At 39.0% G+C, this 12,050-nt stretch overlaps 1 long non-coding RNA gene across 1 annotated transcript in view; it reads right to left on the bottom strand.

Annotated features, from left to right (window-relative positions):
* The window catches only part of LOC127514985 (uncharacterized), a 34,079-nt gene extending 22,433 nt beyond the window's left edge, over window positions 1-11,646 (bottom strand). Inside the window, exon 1 of the long non-coding RNA XR_007930745.1 lies at window positions 11,539-11,646. This is a non-coding gene — a long non-coding RNA (uncharacterized LOC127514985). The remainder of the gene's footprint in view (window positions 1-11,538) is intronic.
* Window positions 11,647-12,050: the final 404 nt, after the last annotated feature.

The following is a 12,050-nucleotide window of genomic DNA, read 5'->3' as shown; positions in this document are numbered from 1 at the left end:
ACATATTTTCTATAATTTCAGTCTGCTTGAGGTCCTGAATCAGCGAACTGGCAGGGACTCCTCGAGCAAAGATGGGGCGAATGGCCCGTTGGACGCCTCTGCCTCCCGAATTACCGATGGTTGTGGGAGAAGTGCAGATGCCTTCTGAGAGACCCAAAGGGAATGTGGAACAGGATGGAGCAGTGTAACCAGAATGCCGCCGATTGAAGTTTTTCCTCCTGATACCTGTCAGTGACTGTATTTACTGTGTCGCCAAACAGGCTGGAGGGCAAGGGACCCGCTGCCGCATAAGCATTCACAACTAAGTTAGATGTAACCCTACACAGCTTAGTGTGTAAGGCAGATTTCCTCCATGACAATTTTGATGAAGGAGAGAGATAGAGTGAACAATCACTTGCCTCTCGTATGGCCAATCTAAATTTAAGCTGGCCACCACGTGCGTAACAACCTCAAGCAGCTCCTCAAAAGTGGCTGACTGAGGAAGCCGCTCTGATGATACACCCACCTACTTATCTGCATCCAATCCCTCAGGATCAGATGCAGAAAGCACAAGTTCCTTATTCTCGTCCAATGAATTTGCAAAGCGAGCATCGAGATCCAGAGCGGGGTCCTCTGAGTCAGCATAAAGAGCCAGAGATAGGGAATTATCTGTCTCAAAATCTCCTTCTATTAACTCAACCTGCAAGCCCCATGACCGGAGTTGCCGGTCGACCCAAACCACAAGGTACATGGGCTTGACTCTTATCCCTCGAGAAGAGTGCCAAGCGGGATTGGAGCTCCTTAATCTTGACCCTGACATGATAGCAGCTAAGCTCCTAAGTTAGACAAAGATGCTGTTGACGTGCATTTTTGGTGTCTATTTATGGACTTGGTGATGCACTACATTGCGTTGTGAACACAGGCCCCCATAAAAAATGGTCCCCATACAGATAAACGATAGAAGACGTTTGCCAGTTTTGTTTCCTATTATGGATTTTAAGTAAATATCCACCTCATCTAGCACTCTTTTTGATCTCTTTGGAATTCAGTGCATGAGTGAACTCAAAGTAAATTGTAAACAATTTCAGACCGTTTTGCAAACCTGTTTGATCAATTCAATTAAACAAAAGAATGATCAATTTAAGAATCTGGCATCTCTAGTTCTGATTCTAAACAGCTGACACATGACATGACTGCTTAAATATTATCAGGGAAAACTATTCTTGGGTAGTTAAAAAATAATCTCCATTCAGACAAGCATTTATCAGTAATATTTACTCGGGCACAAGGCATATGTACTGATTTGTTGACATGGTGCGGAACAACATCTTAACTGCACTGATGTTCATATAAGGCAACAAGGTCTAGGAACATCTACTAGTGACTAATCAGTACAGTAACTGGTGACATATGAAAGTTGCTGAAGATGTAAACGAGGCTTCATATGCCAACAAGTAAGCAAGTTTAATGGCTGGGTGGGTTTTTCAATTTTTTACATATAAATGGAGACATAAAACTCCAAATGCTACCAATAAGACAAAGGTTATGTGTCACTTGGAAATCTTGCTATGAAGGTCATGTGTCACTAGAAATCTAGGGCTGATGATGGGAGTGTGGCTTGTCTGTGCAATGAGAGAACATCTCCATTACTCCTTCAGCGCAAATTAGATGCACAAATTATTAAGAACCTTTCGTCCATCATCAGCGGCTCTGAAAAGTGCTTACTGGGGTTAACATGCCACAGAGAGCTTAAAGTGCACTTATTAATTTCAAAGAAAATATTTAACGCTGCCGAAGCGTCCGGCCTCAGCAGATCTCAAGTGGTCATCCACGCTAAACTGGTGGTAAGATTTATCAATGAGCCCAAGCGGGCTCTGCAAATCGACATGCCTTCCTCAAACAAATTAATGAAATTCAGCACTGTAGCATATTTGGAAGAATCCTCCTGACCGACATGGACTTAAGATAGACCTTGAGACAGTAATCCTGCTTATATGACAAGTTTTAATATAAGAAAAGGTGGGAAATTGATTAATTACAGAAAAAGGGTACCTACATTTGTTGCCAAATATTTGGACTTAAGTCATACTTAAAATCCATTGTATAACAAAATATCAAACCAAATGTCATTTATTTTAAGGAAGATAAAAACACTTTTCCAGCAAATCATTTGCAGTGTAGAAGTGTCCAAATATGTTTACAACAGATGGACAGATGCCTAACCCTGCCTAAAAGTTTTCATGTTGGTCTGCGAGACACATACTGTATACTGTAAAGTACTTTACTTGTCTAATCCTACATTACTAAACAGTGCATGCAGCATACAAATAGAGCTGGAGTAATTCTTTCAGGGTCTCAGTCTGTCAACCTCATCTTTCTCTACCAATCTCCTGTCCTCTTTTTCTCTTTCTTTATAACACAATGCCTCTCTCAGCCCTGCTGAATGCCCATGGCATGCCCTGGCTTGCCTTCTCATTGACTTCCACCAAACAGTAGAGTCCAGGGCCAAAATAATTTGTATCTGTTCAATAAATCATTAAAGACTGTCATGCTATGTTCTACACTCTACTCCTCACCCTTCTCTCTCCCCATTCCCTTCTCTCAAAGGTCTTGTTAATGTTTCAAAACTGCACATAAGACACAGCAGCCAGACGCTTAATTTGAAAGGTGCCCATAGGGCACCTGCAGGATTTTTTTTCCCTTCAACTCCTCTTGCCTCTGTAGTGTTAACACCTAGTGCATTTCAGACGAGGGATGTCAGGGCTGGGGGTGAGGGGGGGAAGATGGAGGGACAGAGGGAAGAATTGTACAAAGTGTGCCCTCCAGAAACAGCTTTTACCCTAAAAACCTCATCTGATGAGTGCCATTCGAAGAAGCATAGGGTTAAGTGCTTTAACACATCAGTTTTTAAATTGTAAAAGGTAGATATAGACAGTCAAAAGCACACAGTGAAAGCCCAGGCAATTTCAACCCTAAGCCTAATAGGCTTATGATGTTTTGAATTAAACTTCTGAATATTTTCCTCCATGTCAGGGTTAATTTAATAACTGGCTTCTAAACTATGTTTCAAAAACAAAACTGTAAACTTTCTGAGCAGTTGAGGAACAGACACACACATGCGCACGCACACACGTTTGTTTTTGTGAATTGTGGGGACATTTCATAGGCGTAATGATTTTTATACTGTACAAACCGTATTTTCTATCCCCCTACACTACCCCTACCCCTAAACCTACCCATCACAGAAAACTGCACATTTTTACTTTCTCAAAAAAACTCATTCTGTATGATTTATAAGCCTTTTGAAAAATGGGGACATGGGGTAATGTCCTCATAAGGCACCCTCTCCTTGTAATACCTATGTCATACCCATGTCATTATACAAATTTGTGTCCTGATATGTCACAAAAACACGCGCGCACACACACACACACACACACACACACACACACACAAATAAATAATAAAAAAAATAAATAAAAGCAGGATATTATAACTACGGCATGGTCATTAAAAAGTCATGTGGTTTCACTGTGATGTGCTTGCTGACCCATGCAAAAAGTGTCCTGACGAGTCAATTTAAGATGCACAAAACTAATGAACTGCAAAAAAATGCTTTTTTATGCATTAAATGCCTCTTGGAAACTGTCGATAACCTTAAAAAGTCTAATGATTTCTTATCAGTGCTTGAATGAACCGTAAAATCACCTTTTGAGATATTGACATTTACACAGTCATGAGCAGCAGAACTCCAGCCTCCATATAACAGCTGACGGCTACTTATTCCAAAAGAAAAACAGCCTTAGTGCTGAGCTATGGAAACCAATGCTGTATGCATTCATTTCAGATAAATAGTTAACTCTCAGCTTCATAAATAATAGATAAATACTCATTAATAATTTGATCAAAAATATCCCCAAGCAGTTTTTGCCTCATTGTACATCATTTTTTAAGTATGTCAGATGAACCCTCATTTATTTTCAATTCCATGCCATGTCTGTGTTTTGTAAATTTGTATATTGGTCTTTCTACTTATTTATTTTACAGATACAGTTTTAATATTTGATGTGTAGCACTAAATTACATTTGTTTCCTTTTTATGAGGAGACCCGGAAAGCTAGATACAAGAGGAAGGGTGCTGAGATGTTAATAGTGAGTGTTATTAATGTCCATAGAACTCAAGAACTTCATTAATTTTTAACTAGAAATACATACTGTGCATGAAATCTGGGGCTAATTTGCCTTGTGATTGCTGAGGGAGAGTATTTGAATTATTCTAGCCTTACTTGTTTACTAAAGAAGTACAACTGGAAGACCTCGTGTTTTCATTGAATTACAAGTGTGATTGAAAGGTTGAATGGTTTCATCCACCCCCCAAACCCCCCCAAGCAAGCAAAGCATTTATTTTGTAAGGAATAATGGGAAAACGACATATTTATTGACTTACTCAAAATAATTTGTAATAAAAAGGCAATAAAAAAATAAGCATGAGTTTTGACTACAGTTCACTGTATGAGCGCTCTTGACAGACACTCCTTGATTTAGGGTGTTGAGCAATATATTTCAGCTTTGCCTAAGCAAACCATTGCTATAGATAAAAGCAAGAGTGATGGTCAGAACTAGCTGCTCATTACTGAGAGGAGCTCGGTGCCTGTCTCAGAGCCCTGCTTCACCCCAGGGTGCTAACACTGCTCAGAACCCAGTCGGCAGCAGGTATGGGCTGAACTTTCCAATGAAATTATGCTTCTTGACATCTGCCCAAACAGTGCTTAGCCAAACACCAGGAAGGCTGTTTGTGAAAATCTATCACAGTTGAGGGCACTGTTTGTGGCAATCTCTGCACATCTGTGCTGGAAATGTGAGGGGCTGGAGGTGGGGTCCAGGAGGCACAGATTGAGTAATCGTTATTGAAGGACAGTGTAAGTAGTCCTTGGCCGCCTGACTAGAAATCAAATATTCCAATGTTCTCTCGTGCTCCTGAGTTGGCCGTAGGAGTAGGTCAGTGCACAGTATGAAGCCCGGCAATAGGTTTGCTGGCGCTCACATGACTATTTGTAGAGTGAGGAGGTGGATAAATGCCATTCCTTCCAGAAGGTTTAGCTTAATAATGTGGAACATCAGCTCACTAAAGACCACATTATGACCATGAAAACCATAAAATCTCGGTGGTTATCTAAATTAAAAGAAAATATGACATTATTCACCTTCGTTTCACCTGGTCATATCTTGCTTTGCTTTGCATCAAATGTTTGCATTGCAATTTTGAAGGAAAAAAGTCAGGTGTTTTATGAAATGCATAGATAAAGTGATAACACTTTAGAATAATGGTCCATCATTAATAGGAATGCAGGAAGTAATGCAGGACAAATGAGTACTGCATTAACACTTCAGCTACTACTATTAACTAATATGGAAACAAGATTAACTGATCAGTTAATAATAGCAAATTTTGGACTGAGACAGTTGCTTATTAGATAATCAATAATTACTGAATGAGATTAGCCTTATTAAGAACTAATAAATATGACAAAAATACAAAGAATTACCAATTACTAACTAATCATCACAACATTATGTGTCTGAAACATCTTTTTTACTCTAAAAGGGGTCATAAAATGCAATACTAATTACTCAAGTATTATCTAGTGTTTCTGCAGGAACTGCTAGTGATCTGGACCATTATTTTAAAGTGAAGAAATTTTCTCTTTCTTTTTTTTAACTTTAAAATAATGGTCCAGTTCACTATAGGAACCTCTTCGACTGATCCAAAAGCTGTCCAACCAATTCAGCCAGTTTGAAAAAAAGAAAAAAGAAAAAAAGAATTGATTGGTTTGATGACATTTTATGTCATAAGACTTACATCATAACACTTGCTGGATGCTAACTCAAGTTAACCCGAGAACCTTTCTGACTGATTCAGAGTTGTTCAACCAATTAGTTCACAAATGAATCATTCAGTATGATCAGCTGAACCAGTTTGCAAAGAACTGACTAAAAAAATAATGCATTTGTTCACAAACCAGGCATCAATTAAATGGTCTAAGTAGTGTGATTTTTTTTCCCTCAAACTCATTAAGTGCAAACCCTGCAATGCAAGCGATTTTAAAGATTTCATTGGTCACATCAATCATAGTGCTCATTGCCTACACAACAAGGAAACAAATACTAACCCATAACCTAAATCTAACTTTGATCTTAGCATTGGTAGTTCATCCTGGTAGATAACATTACTGTCTGTTGTAATCAGATCCATCCATGTTATTTCGGAACTCTGAACTGAATCCAATAAGTCCGAACTTTTCCTGACATGACTGAGTGATTAAATCCGGTTGGTGAGGTCTGAACACACTCTGACAACGAAAGTGATGTCTCGCGCCTATACTTCAATGAGTGCGAGACATCACTTCCGTTGTCAGAGCGCGTTCAGACCTCACCAACCGGATGCGCAAGGCAGTTGGACATAGTGGTGTATTAGAGGTAAAAAATTATATAAATATTGTTCGGTTACTCGCACAAACCGATCGTTTCGTGTCTTAGGACATCAATGTGTCGTCACGAGCCGCAGGGTTTAATTTGGATTTGTTTGTGCATGTTTTTTTTTTTTATTCTCATAGATGGTGTTACCATTTCAATGCATCATATGACTGACAGACCGCAACGGTTGGAGTTAAAAATCATCATTTGTGTTCTACTGAAGAAACAAAGTCACCTACATCTTGAATGCCCTGGGGGTAAGCAGATAAACATCAAATTTTCATTTTTGGGTGAACTATCCCTTTAAGTTGACTAATGAAATTGGCTACTGTGTGGAGTTAAAGCTTAACTGTTTTTAAAGGGGACAAATTCACATGGTCTAAGTGTAACAAGCTAGCTGTGTCTCCATAGTGTACAAAAATAACACCAGAAGAAAAAATATCATTGTAAGGATTGTGTTGAAGTAGGACTTGTTTTGATCCACTCTACGGGAGTTGAGTAGTAGCTTTAGCTTTCTGACTATTTCAACTCTACATAAAAGGCAGAATGTCAAGTATTAGAGCTATGGGCACTCTAGAGTAGAGAAGAAAGGAAATTAATTATCTTGCAAAGTACATTTTTATCATGGGCAGAAACTGACACGTATTGATTAATGAGCCAGTAAGTGTTTGCTTGCTGGAATATTAATTAATTTCCTTGTAAAGGCAAGAGAAATCATTAAGACAGGTGAGAAGACCTTGACTTCACAAGCCCAACAAAGGCGCAGGGAGCCACAGAACGAAGGCTTAGGAGATGTGGAGAGAGAAAGAGAAAGAGACAGCAAGTGAGAGAACGAAGTTCTCGATTGGTTGCCTCTTCAGGTCATCTGCATGCCCTGCCCCAGACGTTCTCTCACCACATCAAACCACCATACTGCGCCAATTAGCACAGCCACTGTGGAGAGGAGGCCGTGCTCTGTTCCCTCTTATTTATCTCTGTTATGAATCCCATCATCTCGTAATTTTCCCTCTAAAGGATCTGTAGTGAAGATCAAGTGGCTGCGTTTGAGTATCAGGGCAGGAGGAATCACAACAAGTTAACCAAGAAACTCTGCAAATAATCACATCCTATTTTCTCTGCATCTACTGTTCTCCTTTGAAAAGACTGTGTATTTATTATTATTATAATTTCCCCCAAGAACTGTTTTTTTGAAAACTGCTGCTTGATCACACAAATCCCAGCGCTTTGGGCACATTTACTGTCTATTGTACAATTGTAAAGTTCTTGTACAATAAAGAGGAAATATAGGTTTAAAGCATCAGAGCTGGGGAAGCCTCATGGCTCCGCTCAATTATAATGGAGTGTGTGATGGAAGATGTAGGGCAGGCTTGGCCGGAGGGATCCACATGGGAAACCTGCTCAGGGTCTACAATGAGAGTTGGATGGTAACAGACCTGTCTCCACTCATAGGCCTCTGCCTGAAGCACTCTCACCTGCCCTGGAGCCCAGAGGAGGCCACGCACCCTCCTCATCATCCCACTGTGTGCTCTGTAGAAACTCAACCCTGACCCCACTCTCGGCCGCTTTATCATGGACCAGTGTTGAGGGATGTGGGCTGAGAAAGGCCTTTGGACTTATACAGACTTAGTATATTTTGTGTGACGGTTGCAATCTTTGAGAACAAGAAAAAAAAAAAAAAAAAAAGATAAAATTGATAAAATCAATCAGTTAATAAATTTACATGTTAGATGCACAAGGGTTATTTTTGTAAGTTTTACTGTAATAAAGCACGCAAAGAAAGTGAGAGATTTCTGTCCCTCCTTTGAAAGTCCATTACACCAAAACTTTGATGCTCAAAAACTAACCATTTAACCATATTAGATGATTTTTTTTTAAAACATTGATCATACAGTTATACAAATCTGTAATCCTAAATCCATATCCTGCTTATAGCCCTGACAATGAAACCAAGTTAATGTTGTCATTAAACGTAACAGCATAACCAAACAAGTTTTTCACTTGCTATTAGATTTGAAGGGTTAGTTCAACCAAAAATGAAAATTCTGTCATTAATTACTCACCCTCATGTCGTTCCAAACCCGTAATACTTTCATTCATCTTCGGAACACAAATGAAGATCTTTTTGATAAAATCTGAGAGCTTTCTGTCCCTCCATAGACAGCCTACATACGTTTTTCTTTGGATGGATGCACTTTCCTGAGCTTTATACTAGTTGGACCAATTCACTGCTATTATAAAGTTAAAATGCGTCAGGATATGTATTAATATAACTCTGATGTGTTTATCTGAAAGAAGAAAGTCATATACACCTAGGATGGCTTGAAGGTGATTTTCATTTTAAAGTGAACTAATCCTTTAAGGCCTTGATATACTGATGGTGAAGTTCTTTTTCATACTTCGCTTAGGGTTAAAAATAAGTTCAAAATACCTTTTTAGTGGTATACTGTTAGTGAACATCCTGATACCGAGCACACTGCTGAGTGTGGCATTTTGATGAATATGGCACTTCATTCAAGTCAAGCAAGTTATATTTATTTCTATAGCTCTTTATACAATAGATTGATTTAAAGCAAGTAGTTTTACAGTATTAAACTGAAAACAGTGTTAGTGTTGCTTTTAATTAGAATTAGAACTTTGATTTCTACTATAAAGCAGCTTGCTAGTGTGTTCATATATCATTCATATTTTTACTCACGTCTTACCTTGATGGACTGAACAGAAGAAATAAACCAGAGAGGATTTCCACGTCAAAGAAGGCGGAGACCCAGAGCACACCTATTATATAATTGGCAGTTCGAAGGTGTTTTCCAGCCAGAGCAAGTTTGCTTTGGCAAGGTGTTTCGAACTCCAAACTAACTTTGTTTTCGCCTGATTTTTTTTTTTTTTTTTTTTTTTTTACGACAAACCATTTCATTCTTTGATTTGGCTTGAAGTATATTGGGGCCTTTAGAATATACAAGTAGCACACAAGTCAAGAAGATTTCAGTTTCTGTCAATGGCTCTATAATGTTAACAAAACACATGGATGCATTTCTTGTCTGTCGCTACCACATTTATCTCCTGACTGGCACTGAAAAACAAGCAGGTACAACCCAGTCGCCATATTGATTAAGGCTAAATAAGCCCCAGCAGCACTTGTAGTGAGTGCTTGTTTGTGTCTGTTCATGTCAGGGGCCATTTCCACGGCAGGAGACCCCTGAGGAGTGCAAGCTGCACACTGCAGAGCCACCTGAAATGAGGCGCTGCCTGAGCCAGGCCCTCTGCTCTGCGCGCCATCATTATTTTGAAGGAGAAAAACCCGGTTTGACAGATGAACTGGGGCCAGAGGAAAAAAACACATCACTGATACGGCACATAACAAGCTCTCAGAAGAGAGCAACACTGATTCATTTCTATGGTAACCTGTATCAAAACAGACTTCCAGGAAGGATCTCTTTGTTTTGGTGTGGGGGGGTGATCATTCTTTTTGGTGGGAGGAAGAATTCAGGTGTGAGACCGATGCAGGTTCAGGGGTATTAGCACTCAGTGTGGTGATGAGTTAAATAGCGAAAGGTGAGTCGGCAGCACTCCCAGAGCTGGACTACTGAGGGATCAGTGTTAGAGTTGCTGTAATTTAATGGGTGAGATATATTTAGGTCTAGTAGACCTGCAGGGCAGGGGCCGCTGGGTGAGAATGTGAGAGGGAGCAAAACTTCAAACCGCCAGCGAGGTTACGGGATTTACTTCGGTATGTGGGCTGGTACGGCACTCTGCTGTTTCTCGAAGAGGAATGCTCATATTGCCTTGACTCTCAACTCCTCCTGATCAAGCACACCTGTTTGCTTAATACTTTTACCTACCTCAAGATTTAGCCTTTTAGGTATTATTTAGAGTTATTCCTTTTTTTGATAGTTTTGCGATGTAATTAGATTGTGGAACATTTTCTGCTGAACCCTGTCATGTTATGTTTGGTCTTATTATAAAACATATTGATATCTTATGACATTTCCTAATATTAGGAGAACTTATTTTAAACTATTTTCACTTGATAACACACTTCAAACATCCTCCATGAAAATGTTACTTCTCTTTGAACACTAAAATTCTGATTTATGAACATACTGTTTGGAGTAGTTTTATTGTATTTATAAAAAAGAAAAAAGAAAAACAATGCTACCTTCTGACATATTTTTGTGAAAAAAAAAAAGAAAGAAAAAAAGTCAAATCTGCAAAAATATCTGCCTGCTGAGAAACGTAATAAAATAATTTGAAAGAAAAATAGGTTTATCTCAAAATTACTATTATTAATTTTACACATACAGAATTGAGGTCTCCAGGGCCCCAGCCATGTAGTAAAGCCAAATCTTAAGAGTAAAAGAAGGCAATTATAAATGAATGTTTATAAGATTAAAAGCACATCATGAGTTGGTTTCTCTTGAATGTCAATATTTCATTTCATATACATGAGTGAGCCAGGATGGGAACAGGATGACTTTAACAAATGGGGCACAAGCAGTCACAGAGCTGCCCTGTTCCCATGAATGTAAAACAATGGCAGGTTTGTGGTAATTATGGGATGTGGAGACCACTGGCCTAAATGTGGGTCAGCACTGATGAATATCCTGTCTGCATGGGGCATCCCTTACCCTGTCCCACCCTTCGCTCTCTTTCCCCCCGGTGCTTATCCAGTGGTCATGCATATACCAGGATAGTCAGTGATGGCTTAACCCTATTTTTACTCTCCCTTAAGCCCCAAACTTTTTTTGTTCATTATCTTCCTCAATCCACAGAAACACACTCACATATCACTAAAAATGAATTGTGTCCACTGATTTGCATACACTGTTTGCATTGGTTTACAACCCAGTTCAATAAAAAAGTGCCAATCTGCTAATAAAATTAGCTTGGGAATGCTATTTACATGGCACAGTTCTCCATCTTTCAGGCTGGTTCTGAGTACTACGTTGTGGTGGAAACCGCAGACTACAATCTGACATACTTTACTGCACAGCATCGCTTTACCACCTGAATCAGCTCGATAAATTGTTGAAAGTGTGTTTGTCTACTCCAAATGTTTAGACATATGCCCACTTAAAATGCTCTTACCCATCAATGGATCATAACTTGAGGAATCTCTTCTTCCATTGTAGAAAATGTACACAGCCTTCTTCTGCTGTTTTCATGATGTACCAGTGTAAAAGGTGGATTTCTGCCATCTACTGGACTGGAGTGTGACGTACTGGATGGTGCACAGAAGTGTAATGGCAGACATTATGAGTTTACTATATATATATATATATATATATTAGGGCTGTCAACATTAACGCGTTAACGCATGCAATTAATTCAAAATCATTAACGCGTTAAAATAATTTGACGCATTTAACGCGTGGTGTAGCCTACATAAATGTACGAATTATATGAAATCATATCATTTGGTTGTTTGGTGTCATTTTTTGGAAAGACATCTAAATTTACCTTGAAAAAAGCTGAAAAATACAGTTTTGTGAAAATCACACTTCAATCTGATGGTTTACTTTGCTGGATATACGCAATGATGGCAAAATGGACGTGTTAAACAAGATAAATGGTGTATGATTAATTTCACGATAAGTGTG

This window comes from Ctenopharyngodon idella, chromosome 6, assembly GCF_019924925.1.
Source record: "Ctenopharyngodon idella isolate HZGC_01 chromosome 6, HZGC01, whole genome shotgun sequence".
Classification (NCBI taxonomy): Eukaryota; Metazoa; Chordata; class Actinopteri; order Cypriniformes; family Xenocyprididae; genus Ctenopharyngodon; species Ctenopharyngodon idella.
Note: the sequence above shows the minus strand (reverse complement) of the source record. Positions and strands in the feature narration are given on the sequence as shown.